The sequence below is a fragment of the Tympanuchus pallidicinctus genome, unplaced genomic scaffold (assembly GCF_026119805.1).
Source record: "Tympanuchus pallidicinctus isolate F22 unplaced genomic scaffold, pur_lepc_1.0 scaffold1, whole genome shotgun sequence".
Lineage (NCBI taxonomy): Eukaryota > Metazoa > Chordata > Aves > Galliformes > Phasianidae > Tympanuchus > Tympanuchus pallidicinctus.
The window spans coordinates 91,141,238-91,150,845 of NW_026294618.1; the positions used below are offsets into that span (position 1 = coordinate 91,141,238).

At 43.3% G+C, this 9,608-nt stretch overlaps 1 long non-coding RNA gene across 1 annotated transcript; it reads left to right on the top strand.

The window, feature by feature from the left end:
• Positions 1-6,852: 6,852 nt before the first annotated feature.
• On the top strand, positions 6,853-7,769 carry LOC128078356 (uncharacterized). Its single transcript, XR_008205601.1, has 2 exons — positions 6,853-7,077; positions 7,337-7,769. It is a non-coding gene; the product is annotated as an uncharacterized LOC128078356 (long non-coding RNA).
• Positions 7,770-9,608: the final 1,839 nt, after the last annotated feature.

Here is a 9,608-nt window from a genome sequence, read left to right on the forward strand (position 1 = left end):
GAAATACTGGGAGCATGAGTAGATGAATCACGCTTCACGAGGATTCTCAGCCGTGCTGTTCCTACAGTGCCCCAGTGCTGGAAAGGACCCATGTTCAGGTAAAATAAGTAACCCTGAGAAGATTCAGACCCATCGCTTGAAGAACGTTGCAATGTTGAGACACAGAAGGATGGATTACAGATTGTTCAGCCTGAATTCCATCCCAAAAATCTGTTTAATCCCCCTTTTAATACTTGTGTGAGTGCCAAAAATGTCTTTTATTTGCTCCAGCAACAGCAGCCGGTTAGTTAGATGCTATCAGCTACTTCTTCATTCAGTTGTCCTCTTCATGCTGATAAATACCACAGAAGACAGCAGAGAGAAACCTTAAGCCACAAACTTATCCTGTGTATAATAGGATGCACCTTGAAACAATTTTGATGTCTCCATTGAAATCAGCTTAGGTTAAGCCTACATAAATAGTGTCAAAGGGGAACACACCCAGAACGCTCTGGGAGATCATGATAAACACTCCTGATGCTTTGCAGCTGTGCTCATCATCTGTGCATTACACAATAAAATTTTACAAAGCATCCAGACACCCAGCTGGTTGTATTCACTGTGAGATGGCTTCCTCCAAGATGGTATTTTGCTCTGTGTCTGTGGCCCTGTGTTACTCCCCCCCCCAACTTCACTCCTCATCACTTATTTCTTACTAGAGATAGCTCATCTTACTATTTTTTGGATCAGTGGGCTTTGGAAAGGAATTGTACTTGCTTGAATGTGAAAAAAGAATATTCCCTGGATAGAAAGGAGGTCTGAATGACAGTTAATTGGATCAAAGAGCATGCGATCTCTAAGTTTCTTTCAAGTATTTTTGAGTCAGTATTTGCCAGCGATTGCAATTTCTCTCTGAAGTGACAGCCTGGATTCTGAAACTTCTGTATACATGGCGAAGTTCTTCTCCTCATGTCTCTGTTCTGAGACATGAGATATCCCAAAAGCCAAGTGTAGCTATTTGCCGGAACACGGCCCCTTTCTGTAGAAGAGAATGAAGGAAATCGAACTAAGAGGGCACGCACCTGAGCCTCCTCTCACTGACAGCACATCACTGGCGTGACTCTCTTGATGAAAGTGGAATTCACCCTGATTTACACAGCATTAATGAGAGAGGGTTCAGGTCTTAAGTGCTCAGGCTTAGCTGTATTTCTTCTGTTTTCATTCCTTCCCCAGCGATTCCCAGGAAATATCACTTTGGGGAGATAAGTGTCTAGAGGAATGTTCAAATTAATTTCAGAGCTGCCTGAAGTGGCCATACAGATAACCAGCAAGAGGAAATGCCCCAACAAAGGGATTTATTGTGCTATCACCGCTCTTTGCTGTGCTACATCTTAATCTTTCATGATGACATTATTATGAACCAGCAATAGCAGAGAGGCCTGAGAGCCCAGCACACTGTTTCCACAAGACCTGCTAATCCTTGATGTTAAATTGAGTAGGGCTAATCTCTGCTTGATGTCTGAAAACTTGCTGAGGGTGCGCTTGATCCCCCTGTCCATGTTATTAATAAAGTTATTAAATAGTGCTAGTACAGACCTTGAGGAACACTGCTTATCACTGATCTCCACCTGGACATTGAGCCATTGATCACAACTCTTTGGCTACACACATAATTTCTTACCCACAAATACTGTTCCATATCTGTATCTCTCTATTTTAGAAACAAGGATGTTGTGCAGGACTGTGTCAAAGGCCTTACAGAAATCCAGGTACATGATAATATCAGTTGCTTTTCCTTTGTCTACTGGTGTAATCACTTCACAACAGAAGGCCTCTAGTCTAGCGAGGCACAGTTTGCTCTTGATGGAATCGTGCTGACTGTTGCCAGTCATCTATTTATCTGCCACATGCCTCATATGACTTAACATAACTTGCAGGAAGATCCATTCCATTACCTTCCCAGGCATGGAGGTGAGACTCACTGGCCTACAGTTCCCAGCGTCTCTATTTCTACACTTCTTAAAAATGGGAATGATATTTTCCTTTTTACAGTCACAGGGCATTTCACCTGGCAGCTTTCACTTTTGAGAGGGGCTTGGCAGCCTGCTCTTTCAGGATCCTGGAGTGCATCTCATTGGGCCCCATAGAATGCCTTCTATAGCATCTTCAGTTTCCTTGTGTTTCAAGTGAAAGAAGTGATTTTTCCTAACTGGTAATATTAAAGGCCATAAACAGACCATTTCTTGATTCACTATGCATTGCTCCATTTTTTGTAAGAACCAGGACTAAACACAATACGACTTTCCCTCTCAACTTTCAGGATTACAACAATTTTCTCCAATTTCACCACACTTACTTTTAGGCAGTGATCTGTGTCGTTCTGTAGAATCCCTTCTTCTCCTGAGGTTGGATGTCAGTATTGAGTCTGAGACGCATTTCAGACAGCTTGCATCATTGTATAAACAGTGATAACAATATTTAATGATGATGAATCTGAATTTCACCGCAGAACTATAAAACAACCAAGAGAATGAATTATGCAATTTACAGCTAGCAAAAAGGCAGCCAAAGGGAAAGCAAAGGCTGTGTACAGTGGAGAGACAAATTTAGTGGTCTGAGAATACAGTGTCATTTGTTTTTGTGTTTAGTAGCACTTAGCAGCCATGGTGCATAAATAATCTTTATTACATGGGAACCCGGGAATGCTGTTGGCGTCTATTTGTCACCGTGGGAGATGACCACTCTGTGTGGAACAGCAAGGTGGATCCTGGGTTAAGGGTCCACCTGAGCCTTGCTGTTCTCCTGCTGATGTCCTGGGGCCCATTCTGAGTGACACCGATCTTCTTCCCTCCACTGGGTCATGCGAAAATCCTGGTGCTCGTTAAAGGCACTTTCTACCCCAGCCTAATGCAATTCTACTGCGCTCGCTAAGTTAATTACTCAGATGAATTATAAGCACACAGACTGAACAATGGCAAGAAAGGACAGAAAAGGAGTAATAAAAGAAAGTCACATGGAGGAGAGCTACAAAAACTCTAACGCTTCTATCTTACTTTTGGTTCACTTGTTCATTTTTGATATAAAAATACCAAAAAGAGGAAGAAAAAATAAGGAACACCATCTGTAAAATATATTCCTTCCCTTTTTCTTCCTCCAGTGCCATCCCATTTTTTTCTTTTAAATTATTTTTCTCATAATCCTTCTAGAATTTTAGTATTTTTCATGCATTTTTCCACTTTAACACAGGAAACATTTAGATACAGAAAGTCGGTATGCTGCAGAGGTTTCAAAAAAATGTGCATTTTGAGGAAGGAAAGAAAAAAATTGTTTTCTAAAGCTGAACAGGTTTTGATTTTCTACCTGGAAAACGAAGGGGAATCTCTAAATAGTGATGGCTTCACAGAACATCTTCAATCAAAAATTAATAACAACTTTGATGACCATTTTGTTATTGTGATCCTCTGATGATACAACATAGATTACACTGTATGCTTTATAAGAAATGTTGAAGGAAGAGCCAGGAAAGTACCTGACCAGGCATACAAACCCTGGCATCATACTGATAGGATTGAGATGCCTCATGGGCTACTAAATCCACTGGAGCCAACCTGGTTGTCCTTCCCTAGCAACAGCAAGGCTGGAGTCCTTTGATCCGTATTAAACTCAATGCTACTTTGAGTCCCAATCCTGCAAGGTCCACTTGCCTTCAGCCTGTAAAAATGGGGACAATTTCCAGATCATATCTACCTACCTCTGGTGAAAATTAGTGGTCTCTGTCCTTAAGTCCACTTGTGAACCACTCAAAGCAGAAAGTGTCTGAGCTTCCTGCAGACCACAGTGAGAAAAAAAATCACTGTACAAGAGTGAGGAAATGCCACATTGCTCAAGCTCTCCATTCTTCTGGCTTCTAAGAGGATATTGTAAATTACAGCATAAACAGCTTTTGAAATGACATAAAAAAAAAAAGTGATGTGTCACTTGCCAGTGTCCCTTTAACTATGAAAAATAACAGCAACATAGGAAAAAATGTAAATTTACCATCAGGCAGATCTTCTCCCACAGCATAATGCAGAATTTGATGAATAGAATGAATGAAACAACAGAGGATCCAAGCATTACACAACGGCTATAATTGTGCTAACCAGCTGTAGTCATCTGCTGCTTCCAAAAAAAGTTCAGAGCATTTTGACAATGTCGCCTGTGCAGATTGGAAGGCTGCAGCAAATATGTATTTCCATTTATTACTTGAAAAAAAAAAAAAAAAAAAAAAAAAAAAGTAGGACCTATTTCTCAGTGTCAGATTTTCTTGGAAGGTGCCAAGACAGCAGAGAGTGAAGAACAGGATCACTTGTAGTGTCAGGAAAAAGAAAAAGCAGTATAAATTAAAAAGAAAAAAAAACCCAGCATCTCTTCCAAGGAAAAGGATTTTAGACAAGCACACACTGCTGGTTCCAGCTGCACTGGTGACCAGAGTAATCCTTGCCTTTTCCCTAAGAGGTTGGAGCACCATGCTCAACCAGGCCTGAGCATTTTAGTCCCTAGGAAAGGTGTTGTGTTTTTTTTTCTTTTTTGCCACTGGGTTGTTATTCTGAAATAATTACGTGTGGCTGGCTTGACTTCTGGAGGCAATGCTTGGGAATTCGGCATAGCGAAGCCCAGATTTTAGGCACCATATACAACACATGGAAAAGGCTGGGACTGTGCAGCACTGAGCCTGGAGCTACCCAGCCTGGGGAACTTCGAAGGCCAAGGCTTTCCTGGTGGCATTTCCTAAACCTATGCTATTATGTTGGTATCCAGAGTGGTGGTAAATGCCCCATCCCTGGAGACATTTAAAGCCAGGCTGGACAAGGCTCTGAGCACCTGATCTGCTCTAGGTGTCCCTGTTCATTGCAGTGGATTGGACCAGACGGCCTTTACAGGTCTCTTCCAACTCAAATGACTTTATGATTCTACGATATGGGGGATGGGGAGGATACAGTAACTCCACGGGTGTGGGGTGATCTGGGAATGTAGATGAATCCACTTCAGAAAAAAACACACCATTAACATGATTTCAAATGGACTGCTTTCTAATAGAATGCCTTTTTTGATACTTTCACGAGCTGCGGAGCTCTAGGAATGCTTTGGTGTGCAGGTCAGATTCATTTAATTTGGAGGTGAGACGGGCAGTTTTATCCAGCTTTTAGTACTTGGTTTTGTTTTTGGTCACAGATCATTTACTGAACCTGTTTTAAGTGGAATGGAGGTTTTTTTTTTTTAAGCCAAGAGGGTTGGTTCTGGCTTGTTACAAAACAGCAGCTTTCAACAGGATCCAAATCTATCTTCAGCTTTTCTGGGTAACTCTAAATGAGTACTTTAACTTGGGGATTTCTGTGCTGAGGAAGAAGGGAAGTTAACAACTCAGCACAGCACACAAGTAGAACTGGCATAAGGGTGTTTCTGACTGTGCATGTCTCCCTTTTTGCACTTGAACAATAAAATATTAAACCGGGAAGTTGCCCTGCACCTTAGGAATTGCAGTTCTCTTGTTCTTTCCTGGATCTCAGCCCGTGTTCTGCAGGACTTACGGCCAGAGACAGTGGGGACGGCAGTTAAGTAGCTGTCCTGCTTAGGGGAGAAAGGCCTTTTATTTAGTTTAGAAAAGCCTGGAAGGATTTTAGTGCTTGCCCACTTTCTCTGTACAAATATTTCCATGGAAACTGTTTGGCCTAATCATGTGAATTAAGATGAATTAAGGGAACAATATTTACATACAACTAAATTCAGTTTTTGAAACTCTGCAAACACAAAACTCACAGGAAACAAAAAAGAGAGGATAGAACAATCACACAGTCCAAACCCCGAAATACAGCTTCGGAAAAATGTTATTGGTGATAGTCTTGCTTCAAAAGAGAAGTCAGACTAGACGACCTCTAGAGGTCCCTTCTAACCAAAATTTGTATGAGACTGTGACTCACATACATTTCATCATTTCTTCTCCTCAGCTCTTTTGTTAGTTTTCCTAGTAAGAGACTAGAATGTAAAGCGAAAGTTCAATTTATGCCAAGATCTGTGAGCCATGATGTCTCTGGATTATGCTATAGGCAAACTTTCAGCTTCTGCTGCTAAAAAGTGTCAGAAAGAAACATGCAAAGTCAAAGACTCCCTTCTTTCACCATCAGGAAACATACAAGGTCTCAGGACTCTCTCAGGCTCCCTTATCCAGTCGTGATTTTCCATACAGAAAATAGGTGTGGTGGATATTGCGGTTAAGCTCAAATGACAGGGTCCAGCCTCTGTGTGCAAGGGTTGGAAGTAGAGGTGGGAACGGGTGCTGACCAGCCAAGTGAGCCATTTTGCCTCATTCTTGCTCTTGGAATGGGTAACAAAGGTCATCCAGCAAGGAGCCCACTGGGCAACAAATAGCAAAGAAAAATAACACAGCCCACTTTAAAATATTGAGGAAGCTTGAAGGATTTTCCCACCCAGTTGTCCATGAAAGATGAATAGTGTTGGAGACACAGTGAATCACTCTCTCTATATTAATTTCAGATAGTTTTTGGACTGGGACACCTTTGAGACATTTAAGAAAAATCTAGGCAGGGCAGATTGGCCACCTCTATCTGGAGGTTTCCTCCAGCATCCCCAGTGCCCCTCCATCCCTGTGATGAAGTGAAGGCACGAACACAGTGAGCTTGTCACAAACACAGTGAGCTTGTATAATCAATGAATATTAGGATGTTATAATTACAAAATAAACAGAGTTAGACAAAGCAGATAATGATAACAAAAAGAGAATAAATAGAAAGCTTACCTCCATTCTGGGCTCACTCACAAAACTCCAGCAGAGGCAATCTCCAGATGAGATCCTTCTCTGCTGGCAGCCAGCTCTTAAGTAGGTCTAGGAGAGCTGGAGCCTGGCTCCACCCCTTCCTGCAGCACAGGTGAATTGCCTTCACCTGTGCTCCTCTGGCTGACTCATGGCTCGCCTCAGGTGATCAATCAGAGGTTCAGGCCGTGACTCAGCAGTTCCCATACAGAGCTGTGAGAAGCTGTGCACCACTTGAGAAGCTCATCTACCAATTTATCTATCTCACTGCCCAGCCCAGCAGTAAGGTAGACAATTTGCTTTCTAACCCAGGATTTTGAACGAAAATTTTTTGCCTTGACTTCAGTAGACAACAATGTGCTGCTGAGTACCCTCTTCTTTATCAGCTCTTGTTGCCTTTGCAGTGATTTGGGAGTGCTCAACATCTCTCACCAGTGTGGCCTCCAGATGCTCAGTACTCCCCTCTCTGCATATATCCTTATTCTTTTTGGACACCTAAGTACAAGTACAATTGCACCTAAGGTGCAATTTCTTCTCATTTGATAGGTGTTGCAAACTCTGTTATTATCCTATGGTTCAGGAAGACCACAAGCCTTCCTGAAGATGCCATGCCCAAGCACATGAGCAAAGGAACAGTGGACTTGCCTCCTCTTGGGGGATGCCTGGATTGGAGGAGGGCCTGTTGTGGTGCTGAGCTCTCCTGCTTGGGACATGCACACTGCAAGGGAATGTGGAGCCAGGCTGAGTGGTGGTGCCTCTGGCTTCCAGGAGCACACAAGCTGGGAGCAGGGGTACTGGGGCTCTCTGGAAGGATCTGCACGTATTTTCCTTGCTCTGGCTCTTCAGAGAGGCTCAGCCCAACCTCCCCCCCCCCTCCCCATCAGCACCCACTCTCTGGAATTTGCATGGTTTATCTCATGCCCCAGCAGGGTCCAAAGCAGCGTGCCGCAATGAGCCCCTGCTTATCGCAGCTCTGACATGGCTTTTCTAAGCAAATGTTTAGCCCTACTTGACTTGGGATGAGTGCTGTATTGATTATTAACTTTAAACAAACATCTGGTTTTCATTATGAATGGTAGCAGACCAGAGAGGGGTGCTGTACTGGGCGGTGCGGTCACTTAACAACCATCAGGGCTGGCTATAAAGAAAATTTAACATATCCTGTAATTACAGTCTGCACAGCACAGGGGGATTTGGGATCTGCAGATCTGATTTCAGAACAGAAGAAAATGTTTATTGTATCTGCTACGCACATTTATTTACTTAGTAGTAGCAAGGCTTTTGAAATATTGCCTGTGCAAGAGCTTATTTTTTGCTTACGAGAAGGACTTTCTTGTTTCAGTCAGGAAACTTGAGCAAGGCTCACGGTCAGGATGGCCTGCTTAATGCTTTTACAGGCTTTGGGATTTCAGGGTTTGCAGATTACACGGGTCTGCTCTGAAACATAAATAACATCTTCCACCCACCGCCGGCAGTGAGGGCAGAGCTGCAGCAGGGATGGCTTCTGGTGGCCCAGGATGATGGGGACATCACCCCCAGAGCTGTCCCCAGCCTCCCAGCAGGGTTCTGTAGGGTCTTCAAATGTGGCCCTCAGCCTGTCCCCACACCGGTGAACCAAAAAGGGTGCATCTGCACCCGGCGGCCGCAGCATCTGTGTCCGGCTCCCAGGGAATTATCAGCCAAAGGGACGTTTTGGGGATGATGTAATGCTGTAACTCGAGCTCCAGCTGAAAGGACATAGTAGGTGGAGTTTCTATGGAGCCAGACAGAGCTGGGATCCTCTCCCTCTCTTTTTCTCTTTTCCTGGCTCATTCAGGCTGTCTCAATTAAAGCTCGGGCAAATTAATCTTACACTCTTAATGTCAGTTGCTATTTTTCTAATTCACCTCCACACTCTTAAAGACTATTTCTCCAAACAAAATGGTTCTGTTCTTCAATTTCAGGCTGTCAATTTCATGGGCTGCTGATACATTTATTAGGTGTGTAATTTGCTATTTTTAGGAGGCTGCGGGGGAGCAGCACCGTTTCTTTCTTTCTTTTTTTTTTTTTTTCCTTTTGCATTTATAAGCCTCTTACAGTTCCCTGTCCACCGAAAATATTTTTACTATTTAAAATATAGTATAAAAGTCCAGGTATCTCCATCCAAATTCCTCCCTGGTGTAACTCTACTGACCTCTATTTCACAAGAAGTGAATTTATTCTCTAATGTTCTGGGATATAATTTTGGTAGACACGAACAGTTCTTGGCCATTGCTGGAAGCAGGAAAGCATCCAGCTGTAGGGACCAGTGACACAATCAGCAATGGACCTCAGCTGCAAACTCTGCTGTAGGAAAAGCTTTGATATTTTTCAGTCTAGCCTGTCCCTTAGTGTGACTGTCTCTGAGATCACAGATGCTGATACACCACATAGGGCCCACTATCAAAATCTGCTGCCAGACTTTACTTGTTTCAAAGCAGTTGTGAAGAACTTGGCAGTGATTTGAGGCACATTCCTGCGTGGTGTGGGGGATTTCTCTACAACCCTACAAGAGGGTGGTCAACACTCCTTGAGGGAAAATTCTCTTTTCTTCCTGTGCTAGCCATGTTCAGCCTGGGAGGTTCACCACCCACTTGTGGAGGCGTGATGGGAGCAACCAGAGCCACCACAGCCTTAAAAACAGGGGGATGGCCATAATGTCTTTGAACGAGTCAAGGGGCTACCAGATCACCAGTCAAATTAACCAGTGATGATTACTCAGTGGAGGAGTGCTTCCATGACATAAGTTGTAACTGGGAAAGAGGAGGGCCATAAAAATGATCCAACGGATGGAAAATCT